We start from the raw sequence: 19,986 nt of genomic DNA, 5'->3' as shown, positions 1-19,986 counted from the left end.
GGTTTTATATGTCACTCCAGAAACACGAAAGGAAACAAAGACACATATTGGAAAGAAATCGCTTCACTAGGAAAAACTGAAAAAATGTGTTGCATGTATTTCCCAATTAAAAAACACGCCCTATTCTTTTTGTATACCATAAACAAAGTGCTTTCTTTATATTTTTTAGACATAAATATTGTCTACAAGCAGATACTTGTGATTAAATGTACAAAATTTGGTGGTAAGGAACAAAAGGTCTGCTTTTAGTGTGATCGCTAGTGTCCGAGCCAATCTGACAAGGCCGAGAAGGTAAACAGTTTTTCAAAAGTCTAATGGATATCATGCATTAAATTCAAAATGATATAGATCTTTATTTCAATTAGTAGCTTTTTTAATTCATCTGCATACAAAAGCCGTGCCTATATGAAACAGGAAGTTGTAGCCCATAACTACTAAGTACACAGAAAGGTCAGGCGAACACCAAATGGGTTTCCAGATTTGTCATGAGAACAACATATTAAATCTTTGGAACTAAATGTAACAAGAAAGTGTGATGTCTGTCTGTTTAAAGACACCAGATCGTATCTGCAAGTGGTGCAAGTCTTTCATATCGTGCACCAAAGTTATTATAGTTTACTAAAACTAAACTGGAAACTACATGAAGCAAACCTCCACCGACACAGCTCACTCACTGGTATTTATTTTGAAGGCAAGAGTGTCGTATTTATATATATTTTCTATATATTCATTTTGTTTTCTTTGTTCTTTTTAAAGAGGAAAAATAGAAGAAATATGTATGTAGCTTGTTACAGCTTCTTTTATTTTATTTGTATATATTTTGCATATCTTATATTTTTACTTTATTTCTCAAATGCTGTGTCACTGGAGAGTGCCATACAATAAAAATGTTTACAATTTTTTTTTTTGTAAAAACATGGCTTTGTGTGTGCACTGTAAAAAAAAAAAGCACTACAGTCATTTCAGAAACAAATGGTTCGAGATATTTGTGCTTCAGTTTTGTTGCTGGAGGTTCTGGTTTTTTAATTGAAGGCACTAATTAGCAGGTCACTGTGTCACTGTGCCTGGATGACGCTGGTTAGCCTTAGCTGGTAACGTAGCGCTCCATTCTCTGGTCACATTTAACTTAAACAAAAAGGAATTGCCTTTTAGCTACAATAAAAATGAGGCCGATTCATAAACACAAAGGTTAGCCAAATTGTTCAAAACAAGTACACATAGGTGCAAAAGTATCAGTCTTACAGCTTTTCGTATTAGCTCTACATACTAGATATTATAATCTCATGTCTCTCATTACAGTCTGTGATAAACTATTAGCTGTAATTCCAGCTCATGGCAGACATTTGCGGTAGGAGCAGCACACAAGTAACAATAGTTGTTGTGTAAGGAGTGACAGTCTGAGTAATGAACAAAATAACACTGAAACCAAGAACAAAAGGACAGCTCACTGTCATCGTCCCAGGGTTTCCTGGACTGTCTGTTATTGTTTTTCCTTCACTCCTCACCACCAGGGTGGAGTCTGGCTCTGGTCCCCGCCTCAGTACTCATCTGTTCAGCTCTACTCACCTGTCTGCCATCACTGATAATTACACACATGCCATCCATTGCTGCTGATTACTCCTGCACTACTTAAGGCCTTGGTGGAGGCTGACTTGTTGTTGAAACTTATGGTTCACCATGGCTAAAATGCAGCGAGAATTACAAAAGGTGGAGGGGTGGGCTCTGGAATGGGGGTTTAGGTTTTCCGTTTCAAAAACAAAATGGATTGTTTTCACACATAAGAGAATAAATTGCTAGTTGAGTCTCAAGCTATATGGGAATGACATAAAAAAGGTTGATTGCTTTAAATACTTAGGTATTTGGTTTGATGAACGGCTTACATGGAAAATGATATTTTACTATGTTTAAAAGGTAATGACTGGGGTGCAGATAGGACAACATTGAGAGCTCTATATGTAGGTCTCATTAGGTCAGTGCTGGATTATGGGTGTCTGGTTTATGGTTCAGCAGCTAAAACTTTGCTAAATGACCCGGACAGAGTTCAATATGAAGCTCTGAGGTTGTGTTGTGGGGCTGTTAAGACTACTCCAGTGGCTGCTCTGCAAGTGGAAATGGGGGAGCAACCATTATAACTAAGGAGGCGTCAAATTGCTTTGACTTACTGGGCAAATTTGAAGGGACATAGTGAAAGTCATATAGCGCAGAGTGTACTTAAGCCTTGCCAAGAAAAAGGGATTGGGCTATAGGGAAAGAAGTCAACAAGATGGGATTTAGTGGCACAGACCTTAGCCCAGCAGTAGCCTTGTCAGTGTTGCCACCTTGCTTATATGAGCAAATAATTCCTGACTTCTATTTCCTACGTAAGGGAGGGGGGGTGACTACAAGTGTTGGATAACAGAGTGGGTGTTGCATTTGTTCTCCCAGACATAAGTTTCGTGGCGAGTGAACGAATTACAGATGATTTGGCAGTTTATACTGGGGAGCTTGTAGCAATTTTACTGGCTTTGACCTGGATGGAGGACGCACCAATAGCGAGGTATTTGGTTTGCTCGGACTCTAGCAGCGCACTAGTGAGTATAGATAATGTCTTTGAACTCTAGACAAGATATTGTTTTTGAGATATTTCATTTATTGTAAAGAATTAAACCTAGAGGGATAGAAGTGGTTTTCTTATGGGTTCCTGCGCATATCGGTGTTGATGGTAATGAACAGGCCGATAAGTTTGCAAAAGGTGCAGCAAGAAGGAGTCATGTAGGTTTGCCTGTAAAATACAGCAAAAGTGAGGTGAAAAGTATAATCAAGGTAAAGTTAAAGGAGAAGTGGCAGTCACAATGGGACGGAGAGGGGAAAGGCAGGTATTATTATAGCATGCAGAAAACAGTCGGGCAATGTAGAAGGAGCTTTAGAAGTAGAAGAGATGAGGATATCATCTCGAGAGTAAGATTTGGTCACACAGGCTTGAATAGCACACCTAAAAAGATGGGCAAACATGACACAGGGACTTGTGACTTCTGTGGACAAGAGACATTTGAGCATGTAGTGTTGGAGTGCAAAAAGTACATGCGAGAAAGGGAAGTATTGAAGTCTGAATTGTAAGAAAATAGTGTTCAGTGTGTTCAGGGTGAGGGACATATTTCAAAGGGATGCAGGGGATGTTATTTATAGGGCAGTGTTGGGCTTTTTAAGATCGACGGGTGCGTATCCGAGGCTGTAGATTACAAAACTGTTCCGACCCACACTCCATTCCAGAGGGTGGTGGTAAATGCACCTAAAAGTTGTTTGCCAACCGCCATTAAAACGTAGGAGGAGAAGAAGAAGACTTGTTGCTGGAACTTACAGGGTCAGGGGACGGATCACCCTACATTAGATGTACTTAGACCTTGCTGGGAGAAGGGCGGGAGGGAGTTAAAGAGTTTTGGATGGGTGATAAGATAAGATAGAACTTTATTAATCCCTCGGGTGGGTTCCTCTGGGAAATTCGATTTCCAAAAAAAGCACAGCACCGACAGAAGTTACAGAGTTACAGAATATTATATATTGTGTGTGTGTATATATATATATATATATATATATATATATATATATACATACATACACACACACACACACACATACACGGCCGTAGTGATCGATGTAGCGGTTCCGAATGACAGCAATATCAGGAAGAAGGAACACGAGAAGCTGGAGAAATACCAAGGGCTCAGAGAAGAGCTCGAGAGGATGTGGAGGGTGAAGGTAATGGTGGTCCCCGTGGTAATCGGAGCACTAGGTGCGGTGACTCCCAAGCTAGGCGAGTGGCTCCAGCAGATCCCGGGAACAACATTGGAGATCTCTGTCCAGAAGAGCGCAGTCCTGGGAACAGCTAAGATACTGCGCAGGACCCTCAAGCTCCCAGGCCTCTGGTAGAGGACCCGAGCTTGAAGGATAAACCGCCCGCAGGGGCGTGCTGGGTGTTTTTATATATATGTGTATATATATATATATATTAGGGGTGCAACGATATTCGTATCGATATTGAACCGTTCGATACAGTGCTTTCGGTTCGGTACGCATATGTATCGAACAATACAATTTTTTTCAATTTTTTTTTTTTTTTTTTTGTGTCCCGTTTGGATCTATAGCCATCAGAATTGTTGTCTTGAGGCCAAGAAAGATGCCAAGAGGATTTATTTTAAGTGGATCATCATATTGGTCCATTTGATTGACCTTTATTATAATTATGAATTTATTTTATTTTCAGTTGCAAACGGGACAGACATGACTGTGGGATAGGACAGGGGGAAAGAATGAAAGAAAGAGGGGGAGAGAAAGAAAGAAAACCAAAGGGGAGAAAAAAAAAGAACAATACAAAATTTGTAATTTATTTTATCAACTTTCCTTCTGACCATGCTGTCTGTGTTGAGCGCTCAGTGAATCTGCATTTGACTACTCCGCCTAGGCTCGAGAGTGCAGCCTAGGCGGAGTAGTCGAACGCAGATTCACTGAGCACTCAACACAGACAGCATGGTCAGAAGGAAGAGCGCAGGGCAAGCTAGCAAGACAGAAGTGGACCTCCCCACCCTCATTCAGATCTGGCGTTTGGAATTATTTTGGTTTTCATGTGACGTATGACCCTGAAGGTAAGCGAGTCATGGACTAAAGTAAAACAGTATGTTGGATGTGCCATGCAATGCTCAATTACATGGGTGGGAGCTAGTGTGTTAGCGCAGTTAGCTCGTTAACGTGTTGGCCGTCTAGCCCCAAGCAGGGGTAGCTCGTTAACGGAGATTTGCCGTGTTGTGGCATTAACGTCATTTCAACGAGATTAACCTGAAAGCACTAGTGGGAACACAACGAATATGACTGCACATTTACACCGACATCATCCTAGTGCAAAGACAAAAACAACAAGCATGCATGCTACAAACTTTAGCCGAGTCATTTAGACAGCTGTTAGCACAGGATTCTCCTTATGGAGACCTGATATGTTTAATATGCTGCTGAGAATATAGCCCAGAAGAAGCGGATAGTATAGCTTTTATTTTGGAAAGAGACATTTCTCTGTAATAAACTCTCTTTTCCAAAGATGAGTGATTCCTCAATCAGATACAGGGCTCGCAATATCGCTAGCCCGACGTCCCGGGGCTATCTCTGCCCTGCCTGTCGGGCTATTGTAGGAAGGAAAAATATATGTCAATGCTTTTGCATTCTTTCGGAAATGTAGCTGGGTAATTATGTCATTGGGTGAGCCACTGTCAATATGTGACATATTGAAATCGTGTTTGAATTTGCGCTTGTTTTTTTGCTTTCACTTTGCAATGGCGCGAACTGTGTATAGAGAGCGACAGTACTGATCTGTGAGTGATGATAATTTGTGCACCAATTCCTCTGACATCGTCTTATTAATCGTTAGCTTACTATGCAAACATGACAAGTGAAATCTCCCGCAGCTTAAACATGTGAGAGGTTGATCGCGCAGAGAATCGCTGAGCTTATGTGAGTGCGGCAGGATATATATTTCACTACGATGACCTGGATGACTGAGAACCTTCACAGACAGATATATATTTTAGTTCTGCTGAGCCAAATAAGACAGGTCAGGGTGAAGAAGTGACAGCCAAAGAAAAGCTTACCACAAAACGGAGAAGTTATGACAAATCAGACTATAAGGCAAAAAGAAAGTGCAGCTTTATGGTTTCATGGACAAAAGAATTTCTGTGGCTGCAATATGACGAGCTAAAAAACAACACGCACAAGGGTTAGGGTTAAATTTAAAAACTGTACTTTTGTGTTAAAATATATATTTATAATTTTAATAAATGACAAATTAAAAAGGCATGAACATTTTTTTTTTGTATCAAAAAAATATCGAACCGTGACACCAAAGTATCGAACCGAACCGTGAATTTTGTGTATCGTTGCACCCCTAATATATATATATATATATATATATATATATATATATATACACATACACACACACACACATATATATATATATATATATATATATATATATATATATATATATATATATATATATATATATACATACACACACGAAGGGGATAAATAGAATAAATAGGAATAAAAATACAAGTGAATTGCACATTTCAAGTATTGAGGTCTATTGCACTGTTGACTATTTACAAAAAGTATTGCACAAGGTATTGCACAGTGAGGTGAAGAGGCACTACAGCTTAGTTGTCCCCCCCTCCTTTGTCCTCCTGTTTCCCCTCCCTCTCCCCTCCAGAGAGGAGTTAAACAGTCTGATGGCGTGTGGGACAAAGGAGTTTTTAAGTCTGTTGGTTCTTGTCTTGGGGAGAAGCAACCTGTCACTGACTCTTCTGGTTGTTTACGACCGTGTGCAGAAGATGCCCAGCATTGTTCATAATGTCCAGCAGTTTTTTTAGTGTCCTTTTCTCTGGCACTGTCACCAGAGTGTCCAGCTTCATGCCGACCACAGAGCTAGCCTTCCTGATCAGTTTCTCCAGCCTGGATGAGTCCTTCTTTGCTGTGCTGCTCCCCCAGCACACCACAGCATAGAAAAGTACTCCAGCAACCACCGACTGGTAAAACATCCTCAGGAGCTTCCTGCAGATATAGAATAGCCTTTATTGTCATTGTACAGAGTACAACGAAATTGGAGTGCCACTCCCTTGGTGCAAGTTTCAATAATAAATATAAATGTAAAATATAAAAAGTACAAAAAAAACAATCGTAAGTACTCAAACAATAGTATGTACAATATATACAGGATAGCAGCATTAATATAATGACAGTATGAATAGCAGCATAATATAATGACAGTGACGGTATGGAATAGGTTCAATTGTTTTTGTGCTTATTTACTACGGTGATAGCTCTGGGAAAGAAGCTATCCCTGAATCTGTTTGTCCTGGTTTTATGTGACCTGTACCGTCGGCCTGACGGTAATAGTTCAAACAGTTGGTTGCTGGGGTGAGAGTGGTCCTTGATGATATTGCCAGCTCTGCTGAGGTACCGAGAGTTTGCAGTGACCTCCAGGCTGGGCAGAGAGCAGCCAGTGATCTTCTGGGCTGTGTTGATGACCCTCTGCAGTACTTTCCTGTCTGCAGCTGAGCACCCTGCATACCATGTTGTTATGCCGTACGTTAGGATGCTCTCTATGGTGGCTCTGTAAAATGTCACCAGCAGCCTCTCCTCCAGGTTGTTCCTCCTGAGCACTCTCAGAAAGTGGAGACGCTGCTGGGCCTTTTTAACCACCGCTGTAGTATTTGCAGTCCAGGAGAGGTCAGCAGAGATGTGCACGCCCAGAAACCTCATGGAGTGTACCCTCTCCACACAGCTCCCGTGAATGTAAAGTGGGCCGGGTCTGCTCTGCCCTTCCTGAAGTCCAAGATAAGTTCTTTAGTTTTCGTGGTGTTCAGTTGGAGGTTGTTAACTGAACACCACTCAGTCAGTCTGTTGACCTCATCTCTGTAGTCCGACTCCTCCCCCCTTGAGATGAGTCCAACCACTGTGGTGTCATCCGCGAACTTTATGATGGTGTTTGAGAGATGGGTAGGGGAGCAGTCGGATGTGTAGAGCGTAAACAGGAGGGGACTCAAAACACATCCTTGTGGAGACCCGGTGCTGAGTGTGATGGTGCTGGACCGGTGGGGGCCGAGTCTGACAGACTGTGGTCTATTTGTCAGGAAGTCCTTGATCCAGAGGCAGATGGGGGTGGAGAGTCCCAGGTGAGACAGTTTCTGGACCAGGATCTCCGGGATGATATGATTGAATGCTGAGCTGAAGTCCAGAAAGAGCATTCTCACATAGCTTCCTCGGTGCTCCAGGTGACTCAGCGCAGTGTGGAGCGCTATGGTGATAGCATCCTCGGTGGAACGATTTGTCCTGTAGGCAAATTGGTGGGGGTCCAGAGTGGGAGGCAGACCGGCCCTGATGTGCTGACAGACCAGTCTCTCAAAGCACTTCATCACTACAGGCGTAAGTGCAACAGGCCTGTAGTCATTTGGGCTGGCCACAGCTGTCTTCTTGGCGATGGGGATGATGGTGGAGGTTTTGAGGCAGGGCGGGACGGTGTTTGATGACAAGGAAAGGTTGAAGATTTTAGTGAAGACTCCGGTCAGTTCGTCAGCACATGCTCTGAGAACCTTTCCATGTATTCCATCAGGACCTGCCGCCTTCCTGGGATTCACTGACCTTAGAACACACCTCACTTGGTGCTCCCTAAGTGTTAGTGTGCCAGTGCTGGGGGCGGGTGGAAGTGGTGTGGCAGCTGAGGGCTTGGTCGTCTCAAAGCGGGCGAAGAAACGGTTTAGATCCTCAGCCAGTGAGGCATCAGTCCTAGATGTTAAAAGACCTCAGCCTCCTGAGGAAGTACAGTCGGCTTTGGGCTTTTTTATACAGGTGCTCTGTGTTGCATGACCAGTCCAGTTTATTGTCCACCCACAGCCCGAGGTACTTGTACTTGTTGACCACCTCCACCTCCTCCCCCTCTATCTGAACCGGCAGTGGACCTTCTCTGGACCTCCCGAAGTCCACAACCAGTTCCTTGGTCTTTGAGGTGTTGAGTTGCAGGTGGTTTGTGTGACTCCATGCGACAAAGTTCCTCACCAGACTCCTATACTCCTCTTCCTGATCATCCCAGATACACCCCATGATGGCTGTGTCGTCTGCAAACTTCTGAAATGGCATAATTCAGAGTTGTAGCAGAAGTCAGAGGTGTACAGGGTGAAGAGAAGAGGGGACAGCACAGTTCCCTGTGGTGCTCCTGTGCTGCTGACCACAGTGTCAGACGTGATGTCCTTCAGCCTGACGTACTGTGGTCTGTCGGTGAGGTAGTCGGAGATCCAAGCCACCAGGCAGGGGTCCACCTCCATCCTGTTCAGTTTTTCCTGAAGCATACAGGGCCGGATGGTATTAAAGGCACTGGAGAAGTCAAGAAACAGGATCCTGACCGTGCCTTTTCCCCCATCCAGGTGTGAGTGGGCTCTGTGTAGGAGGTACAGGATGGCATCCTCCACTCCGACACCCGCCTTGTATGCAAACTGTAGTGGGTCCTGGGCATGTTGTACCTGTGGTCGGAGGAGGTTGAGGAAGAGCCGCTCTAGAGTCTTCATAAGATGTGACGTCAGTGCCACCGGTCGGAAGTCATTCAGCTCATTGGGCCGGTTCCTTTTGGGGACCGGGACGATGCAGGATGTCTTCCATAGGGCGGGCACTCTCCCCAGTCGCAGACTGAGGTTGAAGACTCGTTGTAGCGGCTCCCCAAGTTCAGCAGCACACGCCTTTAGCATCCTAGGACACACCTTGTCTGGGCCTGCTGCCTTTCTGGGGCGAAGCTTCCTCAGTTGTCTCATGACCTGATCCACTGTGACACTGGGAGATGTTGGGGAGGGGGGGAGATGTCTTGCTGCTGAGAGAGGGATTGGAGGAGGGGGGTGGTGGGGGGAAGAGCTAGAGAACTTAAATTGGAACACTTAGACATATGTCAGCGAGTGCTGAGGCCTGCAATCCCTCCATGGTTACTTCCTGAAGCAGCTGTAGATTTTGCTTTATTGTGCCAGAAGAGTAAGGACAGGACAGGCGGTCTAGACTCAAATATAGTTCAGGGTTACATCGATCAGTATTATGGTTATGTGCAAGTATATACGGATGCTTCAAAGAAACCAGCTAGTCAAGTGGGGGTGGCAGTAGTAATTCCAGACTTTATGGTAAAAATTGGGAAGAGGATTAATAATGGATTGTCTGTGTTTACAGGAGAAATGATAGCGATTCTATTAGCAGTACAGTGGGTGGAAGATTTGAGGCCTTTGAAACCAATTATTTGTTCAGATTCAAGTGCAGCCTTGGTCAGTCTACAGAATGGTCATTTGAAAGGTAGGTCAGATATTTTAATAGAGGTTCAGCAAACTCTTTTCAGGATACATATGATGGTCTGTCAGTAGTGTTTGTATGGGTCCCGGCTCACTAAGGGGGAATGAAGCAGCGGATAGGTTAGCAAAGGAAGCCGCTAATCATAAGATGGTTGATCTGGCGGTGAATTTTGGTCAGGAGGAAGTATTATTAAGCTAGAAATGAGGGGTAGATCAGAATCAGAATCAGAATGGGGTTTATTGCCAAATGTTGAGCAGGTTTACAACATTTGGAAATTGCTGCGGTGCTTCAGTGCAAACATGCTGTCATAAATAGCACTTAAATAGACATGGAAAAAAATAAAAGTAGGGATAAGAATTAAAAGTGCTACGTGGAAAGATATGTGCATGAGATATACATGAGATATATACATGAGAATAGGAATTAAGAGTGCTACGTTGAAAGATATATACATGAGTGCAGGTGGTGATCAGTGCCAAACATAGAATGATGCAGTGACACAGCGTAGGGTCATGTGTTAGTGGCGGGTACAGTCATATGGTTATTGTTCATGTGTCCAACAGCAGAGGGGAAGAAACTGTTCTTATGGCGAGAGGTTCTGGTGCGAATGGACCGGAGCCTCCTGCCTGAGGGGAGCAGGTCAAACAGACTGTGTCCAGGGTGAGAAGGGTCAGCTGAGATCCGAGCTGCACGCCGCAATGTCCTGGAGGTGTACAGGTCCTGCAAAGATGGGAGTCTGCAGCCAATCACCTTCTCAGCAGAGCGCACAACACGCTGCAGTCTCTGTTTGTCCCTGATAGTGGCTCCAGCGTACCACACGGTGATGGAGGAGGTGAGGATGGACTCGATGATTGCAGTGTAGAACTGCATCATCGTCCGTGTTGGCAGGTTGAATTTCTTCAGCTGCCTCAGGAAGTACATCCTCTGCTGGGCTTTCTTAATGACGGAGGTGATGGTGGGCTCCCACTTCAGGTCCTGGGTGATGGTGGTACCCAGGAAGCGGAATGAGTCCACAGAGGTGATGGGGGTGTCAGTCAGGATGATGGGGGGGAGTGGGGCTGTGTGCTTCCTGAAGTCCACAATATTCTCCACTGTCTTCTGGGCATTCAGCACCAGGTTGTTGTGGCTGCACCAGGACACCAGACGTTCAACCTCCCTCCTGTAGGCAGACTCGTCCCCGTCCGAGATGAGTCCAATAACGGTGGTGTCATCTGCAAACTTGATTAGCTTGACAGACTGGTGGGTGGAGGTGCAGCAGTTGGTGTACAGGGAGAAGAGCAGAGGAGAAAGAACACAGCCCTGAGGGGAGCCGGTGCTGATGGTCCGGGAGTCCGAGACATTCTTTCCCAGCCACTGTTCTGCCAGTAGATGGCAGAAACAGTGGGACGAAGACAGGAGGGGAAGGTGGTTATATAAAATTCAAAGGGGGGTGGGAGTGAGGACAGCCACAAGAAGGAGTAGGCGAGAGGAGGTGGTGGTGTCAAGACTGAGATCTGGACATACGGGTTTGAATTCTACACCATTCTTGATAGGGAAACATGCCTCAGGGAAATGTGATTATTGTGGAGAGGATGGAACTTTGGAGCATGTTATTTTGCAATGTCGGAAGTATAAGGAGAGGAGACGAGTGGCCTAAAATCTCAGTAGCATTGCTATGAAACTTGATCTTGTTGGGTTATTACAGGAGTCGGGGGATAAATGTTATCAGGCCTTGTTTCAGTTTTTGAGAGAAGGAAGGTTGTTTGGGAGGATATGAAGGTTTTTTTTTTGTTTGTTTTTTGAGCGTGATTCCTGTCCACACTCCATACCAGTGGTGGCGGTAATGCACCATGCAGTTGTTTGCCAACCGCCAATAATACGTACAAGAAGAAGAAGACTTGTTGTTGGATTGTTGTGCTAACCTGTGTCAGTGTAACCCAGCTCACCTAGTGATTTCTTCATGCGCTTTGCTAACGTTGACTTTCCCCTTGTGTATGGACTTCCCTGAACCGCTTCCCTTCTTTGTGAACCCTGAGTGGATAAGGGTCCAGCTTGGGCTGGAGTGGCTTTTGGATTATTGTGAGTCACTGGCAGTGTGAAAAGGAGTTTGGACCTTGCTCTGCACCCCCTGCCCTGCCCCAGAACAGCACTATATGGATATTCTCACCTGGTGTCACTTTTATAAATAAACCCCCTTTTGACTTTCATTCAGACTGAGTCATGAACCTTGACACTCACAAAGATTATGTTGTTAGTGACACAGATGTAACTAATAACATGAATGTGTGAGGCCCCAAACCTGTAGTTCAGGTATTTGTGGTCCAAATCTATTCTGTCTACTAAGTGATTCTAGAAATGTGTCCAAAAGCTGCATGAATAAGTTTTGGTTCCCCCATAAGGTTTTTATGTTTTATTATACAGAATTGTTTAAGTAGACTTTTTTTAGTAACAGTCAAAGAGCACACCTTTTACCAGTTTAGACATTCCTCAGATTTTGGCACATGTTGACATGACAGCATCACACATCCATGATGTGAGTCTCTGGTTTCACTACTTCCCAAAGGTGCTCTATTGGACTGAGATCTGCTGACTGTAGAGGCCAGTGGAGTGCTGTGAACTCGCTATCATGTTCACGAAATCAGTTTGAGATGATCTGAGCCTTGTGACATGGTGCGTTATCCTGCTGTAAGAAGGCAGAGAAGATGAGTACGCTGTTGTCATAAAGTGATGGGAATAGTCGGGAACAAGACTCAGTTAGGCTGTGGTGTATAAACAATGTTCAGGTGGTACTAAGGAGCCTAAACTGTGACAAGGTCAGGTCAGACTTTACTGTAAACAACCATGAATCTGTTCTGCCTTTTATCAGTGGTTCAGACAGCTGCTGGTGGTTCAACATGTATTTTTCCTTGAGGTTACCTGGAAAAATACCTGTTATCTGCTTCAACATGTATTCAGAGAAACTCTTGTTTGTAATGAGTGATTATTTGACTTACTGTTGCCTTTGTGTCACGCTAAAGCGGTGTGGCCATTTTCCTCTGACATCGATATTTTCACCCAAAGAACTTCCAATATTTTCTCTTCATCCAAAAGATGTTTGTGTGTCAAAATCCCAGTAGATCAACAGTTTCCAAAAAACTCACCTGGCTGGCATTAACAACTATGTCAGGTTCCAAATCAATTAAATTAAACCTTTTTCCCATTTTGATGCTTGGCTTGAACTCCAGCAGCTCGTGTCATGTGGCAAGCAAGGAACAAATGCAGGACTCCGAGACAAAAACTTTAAAGCAGCAGCTTTAATTGTTGGTAAAATGAACTACAAACAAAGCAGATGAACACTAAGGAAACAAAATAAAGACAAATTAGAACTAACAAATGCAGAGACTTGAGACAACATAACAACAAGCAGAGGGAGACTGAGGGCTGAGGCTACATCCACACGTACACGGGCATTTTTGAAAACAGTTTTTGAGTTTTTATTTCTAAAAGAAATCCCATCCACACGTAAACCCCAAAAACGAAGGAAAACGCTGCCAGGAACATGCCAAAGCAACAGGTGGCAATAAATTCCTAATTGTGTAGAAATGTTAGTCAATCAGAAGTCTAGAAGCCAGGTGAGAATGTGTAAACTTCAAATATCTGAGCCGACCGACACATCGTCTTCAAACCCCCGCGGTCTTTCGCTACTCGGGTTAAACAGGATATATAAGTCACTTTGATAACTTAAAAATGTTATTGTTTGGCTTTTTCAGTGTTTTATTTGTTCGTGGGTAAATCGGTTTGGCTGAGATTAAAGTTATTAGATTAGATTAAATTAAACTTTATTAATCCCTCGGGAGGGTTCCTCCGGGGTTTTCACACAGCTGAATAAACATCAAACAGAAAATGATTAAACAGAAGAGTCTACGCCAGCGCCCTGTTATATCTAGACAGCAAGGAGCAGACGGCAGAGTTTCTCTCCACCGAGGGAGCCTGTGACGTACTACCCGGCTTTCTTTAGACCGCGAAGGCCGGGTCCTCAGGTGGAAGCAGCCTCTGAATTTGGACACCCCCGCTGTTTCCGGGCCGGCCAATAATAACGGTGACATTTAACGTATTTTATCCTATTAATAAACACTGTAAAATGTATTTTCCCCCCCCCAACAGCCCTTTTGAATGTCTCCCTAGTATGGCCACACCTCACTTTTTTGCCAAATGTATTGCAAACCACGTCTCAGCTGTTTGTGGAGGTAAAATACATCCACACAATTACGCTCAGCCATCGTTGTGAGTGCGCACGCCAAGGGGCGGCGAGACATTTATACAGACGTATTTCGCACATGACTATGAAAGGCGGAAGAGGAAGTAGTTCCTTTGAATGTAGACAATCCGAATGTTATAGTTTCCTTCCACTGTGTTCCTGTTAATGATAAACTACAAATTTACTCTAAATTACTAAAATGTCGATATTGTAATGTGAGAATCGATTTTAGAACATAAATGATTAGTATCGGAGGAATCGATATTTCAGGATCGATCCGCACATCACTAGTGAACGGTATAATATGGCCCAGCCCTACTTGGGGACCACTGATGGGGGAACAAAATGCACACCATAAGCAGGCTGGAGTGTCAAACAGAGGACATGAAACAGGAAGGAGCCCCTTTATCACTTCTAAACTTACATGCTGTGCAGTCTATGGGCTGTTTTGTACCAATACCAACCAGAAGAGTACATGAATATGGGGGTCCGTCGCAGATAGCCCACTTCATAGTGTAGAATAAAAAGGGGATGTTTTTTCCTCTTCTAGTTTCATCATTTTAATATGGCACTATTAGTTCATTAGAATCATATAACCAGCTTTGCATTAAATATATACTGAAGTTTTGATCTTACATTAGCCTTTGTACTACAGTGATTGTTATAACTCTAGTTTGATTTTTTACTTACAGGTACCAGAATAATAATATGATCTTTCATTGCAGATGTGACCATGATCAACTTATACATATTGCAGTTTGTTGCTTATTATAGAGTTGTGCTCAAGTTAATTAAGGGTTAAAAGCTACAGTCAGCGTGAATGTCTGACTGATCTATTGAGGGGAAAGGCTTCGAGCATAGAGGGCCGCACACGCTTACATACCACTGATATCATATTATTCTTTGTGGTCTTCTATTCAATTATGTTTTGCTAAGTTTAAAGTGGTAGTAATTAAATGACATTGATTAAAATATTAAATGCCTGAGTCAGTTTCCGGGCTTTTTTAGAGAATCAGTGAAAAGCATAAATCATCACTTTCATGTTTAATCATTAATGATTGAAATGAACTGAATAACGTTTAGAAGATTTGTTAATTTGTTTGTCTTTTGTTAAAAAGAGTGGTTTCAATAATTTCAGACACACCTTGCAATTGTGCTTATGATGAGTTGGCACTTGGTCTTTTGAAGGTCATAAGCTTCGTTCGGCGTGATGGTCCGGACTGATATATTGCAGGTTTTGACTTTGAGTGCAGAGGGCTAAATGCAAACATGCTTACACAGCACTTATACGATGTTATTCTTGGTGATCTTGTACTCAGTTATGTTTTTTGTTATGTTTTAAGTAGTGGTAGCTGACCAGGCATTATTCATTTAGTATTATACACTTGTTTTAGAGCAATACACACTGATCGTCTTAATCAATGTGGAAGTCCTTGTAGTTGCAATGTTGTGTCTCTGCAGGGGACGGATGGCTCCAGGAGATGGGGGGGCAGTCAGCGTCTGCCCTCGGGAAGGAGACAATGTTATTTTTCTGTGTTAAATAAAACTGTCAACATTGATTGTATAACACCTGTCATTACGCATGAAGGGGCGTTCTAATACCCTGATTTTTACAAAACTATGGAGATGTGTTTTTTGTGATGAGATCTGAGGCTGTCTGCATACAGTTTCCATCTCCCACGTGTGTGACCATTAAAATCATCGTTTGACTTGACCCGGCCGGACCAGTGTTGTTATTGTGGTGTTTCGTCCGGGATATTGGGGTGGAAGTCGGAGGTTTGGACGGTCCGAGGTTGTCGAGCGGACAGGCACGGACCAGGGATCTGATGTGAGTGGGCTCCGCGGGTACATCTAAAGGTAAGGCACTACCTGTTGAGTTGATTCCCAAATTTTGCCAAATTGGGCTGCATTAAATTAAAAGTCTACTCACTGAAGTTGCTGGTGGGTGTCTGTTTTGACTTTGATGAGGATCCCCGTGTGTGTGTTATGCAGTTAAAGTCGGTAAAGAGTATTTAATGAAGTTGAAAAAGTAGAAAAAATGTTGGGCGTCCAACATAAATTTGGAACAGTCTATCATCCTCAGTCTCAGGGGAAAGTAGAAAGAATGAACCTAAATTTGAAAAACAAATTGGCAAAAATCTGCGCGCAAACAGGGCTAAATTGGGTCGCAGCCCTGCCGGTTGCTTTGATGATCATAAGATGTTCTGTTAATCAATCCACAGGTTTTACACCATACGAGCTGCAAACCGGGAGACAGTTTCCGGCACCTTGGACGGTGGGCTCGGTCGAACAGGACACAAAAGGGAACAGGTCTCACGCAGACTACTGGAACGAGTTGAAGGCGCTTGTATCCAGTTTCACAAAACAGGTGGCTTGTGAAGGGCCCACAGGAGGAGGAGAGGTCCCGGACGCGAAAGCAGTGTGGCTGAGAGTTATCAAACGCAAGTGGAAGGAGCCCCGCTGGACTGGTCCATACGAGGTATCGGCCCGGACGGCGACAGCGGTCCAACTGAAGGGGAAAGGCGACACCTGGTACCACTGGACGCAGTGCGCGGCCGCGCACGAGGGCTTGGTGGGGAAGGATCAATCTCCACCCAACGCAGGTGAAATTGAGAGGCAGAATAAACCCTCACACCTGTGCAACGGGCCGACCGGTGGTCTACCCGGAAGGCCGAAGAGGGGAGAGCAGCCTAGGAGGAGGTCGCCGCGCCAACGAAAAGGAGCGGTACCACACTGAACACTTAGAACAAAGGAGAGGCTCTGATAAAGGGCTTTGAACTTTTTGCTACATTACAACATTCACATATCACCATGCCATCACAACAATCAGACACTCCTGATGAGAGAAAAGTTTCAAAAGTTATCACAATGTTCAAAATTACCATGGGTTTGATGTCAATTATGTTACTAATCACAGCTATTTGTTTTTTGATTTATTTGTTGCAGACCGACCCGGGAAACCAGTCTGAACACGGAGGCCATGCCGGCCCGGCGTTGTTTGATACACCACTTACATCACGCGTGATCCTTAGTGACTTAAAGCTGCGGGCAAGAGCGAAGCGCGAGGTCTCTGGTAAAAAAGGATGAGTGTCTCAGCACATATGGTGGTTTAGAATTAGATTATGTTATCGGCTAGGACCAGAAAACGAGCTTAAACTTCAGAGGGATTTCAGTCCATCTGGAAATGTGTTAACTTTATCATTGGGGAGTTGGCATCGGAAACAATCTATGTATTTAATTTTGGGGGTGGAAACTGCAGGGGTGGATCCAAAAGGGTTAATTAAAGTTAATTTCCTAGAAAAAACTAATCCTGTACCGTCAGGTAGAGAAGAAATGACAACTCGCGTGTTTTCCAGTTCCATAAGCTCTGTTGTATCTGTTACAGGGCAAAAGGGGAGCGGGTCGTCGGAGGCTACACCAGAAGAACACGAACCAAGGGAGAGGCGAGTAGTGTCGGTGGACTATACCACACTGAAACCTCAGGATTTGATTGAACGCGCCACCGGGTTCAGTGACAGTAACATCTGGCTGGACTGGATGGCCCAAAATGCTAGAGAGCAGAAAGTGGCTAATTGTGTAGCTTGCGCTTCTGCAAGGCCGCGTTTATTTATAGAGCCTGCACCGCTGTATCCAGATGATCAGTGGGGCTATGATTGTATGTTGCGAATGACTAGAGGAGCTGTGAATACGGGGAACTGCACTGTGTTGTCCAGTCTGTTTCCCCCTATTGGCAAACTCACGCAGGTAGGGCCGTTTATGCCCAGGAAAGATAATTATACGTGTTTTACGTTTTCCACAGATAAAGTTAAATACCGGTTGGGGGAAATTGACCCCAGTTGGTGTTCGGTCACCCAGACGGGGAGGACCACCAACAATGTGAGTGATGCAGCCACCCTAATTGGGACGTGGGCTAGGAGCGGGCTGTATTACTATTGCGGACACAGGACTCTATTGGTTCGTGTTCCTCTTGGGAGCGTGGGGACGTGCGCGATGGTGAGACTAGGAGCGCCACTTATGCTAATTGGAAATCAGGTAAAAGCGGTTCCCCCACACAACACACGCACATTGGCAGCCAGGCGCAAAAGACACATTTTGAGGAAGAGAGGAATTCATGGCACACATGCCTATGACCCTAGGATGAATTCCCCCACCTGGATAGACTCCATTGGAGTGCCCAGGGGGGTTCCAAATGAATTTAAACTTGTTGATCAAATAGCAGCTGGGTTTGAAAATATTCCAATAATCTCTTCTTTCTTTCCAGTGACCCCAAACAAGAACGTAGATAGGATCAATTATGTTCATTATAATGTACTGAGACTCTCTAACCTTACCAGAGACGGCATGGAGGGGTTGGCGGAGCAGGTGGGTCCGACCTCGTTAATGGGAGTGCAGAATAGAATGGCTCTTGATATGTTGTTGGCAGAAAAGGGGGGCGTCTGTTCTATGTTCGGAGATCAATGTTGCACCTTCATTCCAAATAACACTGCTCCAGATGGCTCGGTGACCAGGGCACTGGAGGGCCTAAAGAGCCTTTCTGAAACTATGCATGATCACTCCGGTGTTGATAATCCGTTGGAAGGCTGGCTGACCTCAGTGTTCGGACGGTGGAAGGGGGTTATGGTCTCGGTCATTCTTTCTTTGTCTATTGTGGTGGGTATTATGGTTACTTGTTGTTGTTGTCTCATCCCTTGTGCCAGAAGAGTGTCAGAAAGTATGTTTGTGAGGGCAGTGGACCCCAGAGTTATTACCCCAATGTCCATGATGCCAATGATGAATGTAGAACTGAATGTGTAGGCCGAGGAGGGACACAACTTTTTTAGTGACCTCTGGATTCTCCAGAGGTCATCAGAGGGAATTGTAGAATAAAAAGGGGATGTTTTTTCCTCTTCTAGTTTCATCATTTTAATATGGCACTATTAGTTCATTAGAATCATATAACCAGCTTTGCATTAAATATATACTGAAGTTTTGATCTTACATTAGCCTTTGTACTACAGTGATTGTTATAACTCTAGTTTGATTTTTTACTTACAGGTACCAGAATAATAATATGATCTTTCATTGCAGATGTGACCATGATCAACTTATACATATTGCAGTTTGTTGCTTATTATAGAGTTGTGCTCAAGTTAATTAAGGGTTAAAAGCTACAGTCAGCGTGAATGTCTGACTGATCTATTGAGGGGAAAGGCTTCGAGCATAGAGGGCCGCACACGCTTACATACCACTGATATCATATTATTCTTTGTGGTCTTCTATTCAATTATGTTTTGCTAAGTTTAAAGTGGTAGTAATTAAATGACATTGATTAAAATATTAAATGCCTGAGTCAGTTTCCGGGCTTTTTTAGAGAATCAGTGAAAAGCATAAATCATCACTTTCATGTTTAATCATTAATGATTGAAATGAACTGAATAACGTTTAGAAGATTTGTTAATTTGTTTGTCTTTTGTTAAAAAGAGTGGTTTCAATAATTTCAGACACACCTTGCAATTGTGCTTATGATGAGTTGGCACTTGGTCTTTTGAAGGTCATAAGCTTCGTTCGGCGTGATGGTCCGGACTGATATATTGCAGGTTTTGACTTTGAGTGCAGAGGGCTAAATGCAAACATGCTTACACAGCACTTATACGATGTTATTCTTGGTGATCTTGTACTCAGTTATGTTTTTTGTTATGTTTTAAGTAGTGGTAGCTGACCAAGCATTATTCATTTAGTATTATACACTTGTTTTAGAGCAATACACACTGATCGTCTTAATCAATGTGGAAGTCCTTGTAGTTGCAATGTTGTGTCTCTGCAGGGGACGGATGGCTCCAGGAGATGGGGGGCAGTCAGCGTCTGCCCTCGGGAAGGAGACAATGTTATTTTTCTGTGTTAAATAAAACTGTCAACATTGATTGTATAACACCTGTCATTACGCATGAAGG

This window comes from Diplotaxodon limnothrissa, linkage group LG13 (assembly GCF_057381915.1).
Source record: "Diplotaxodon limnothrissa isolate DT_005_m linkage group LG13, D_limnothrissa_male_GT1.1, whole genome shotgun sequence".
Taxonomy (NCBI): Eukaryota; Metazoa; Chordata; class Actinopteri; order Cichliformes; family Cichlidae; genus Diplotaxodon; species Diplotaxodon limnothrissa.
This window is presented reverse-complemented; position numbering follows the sequence as displayed.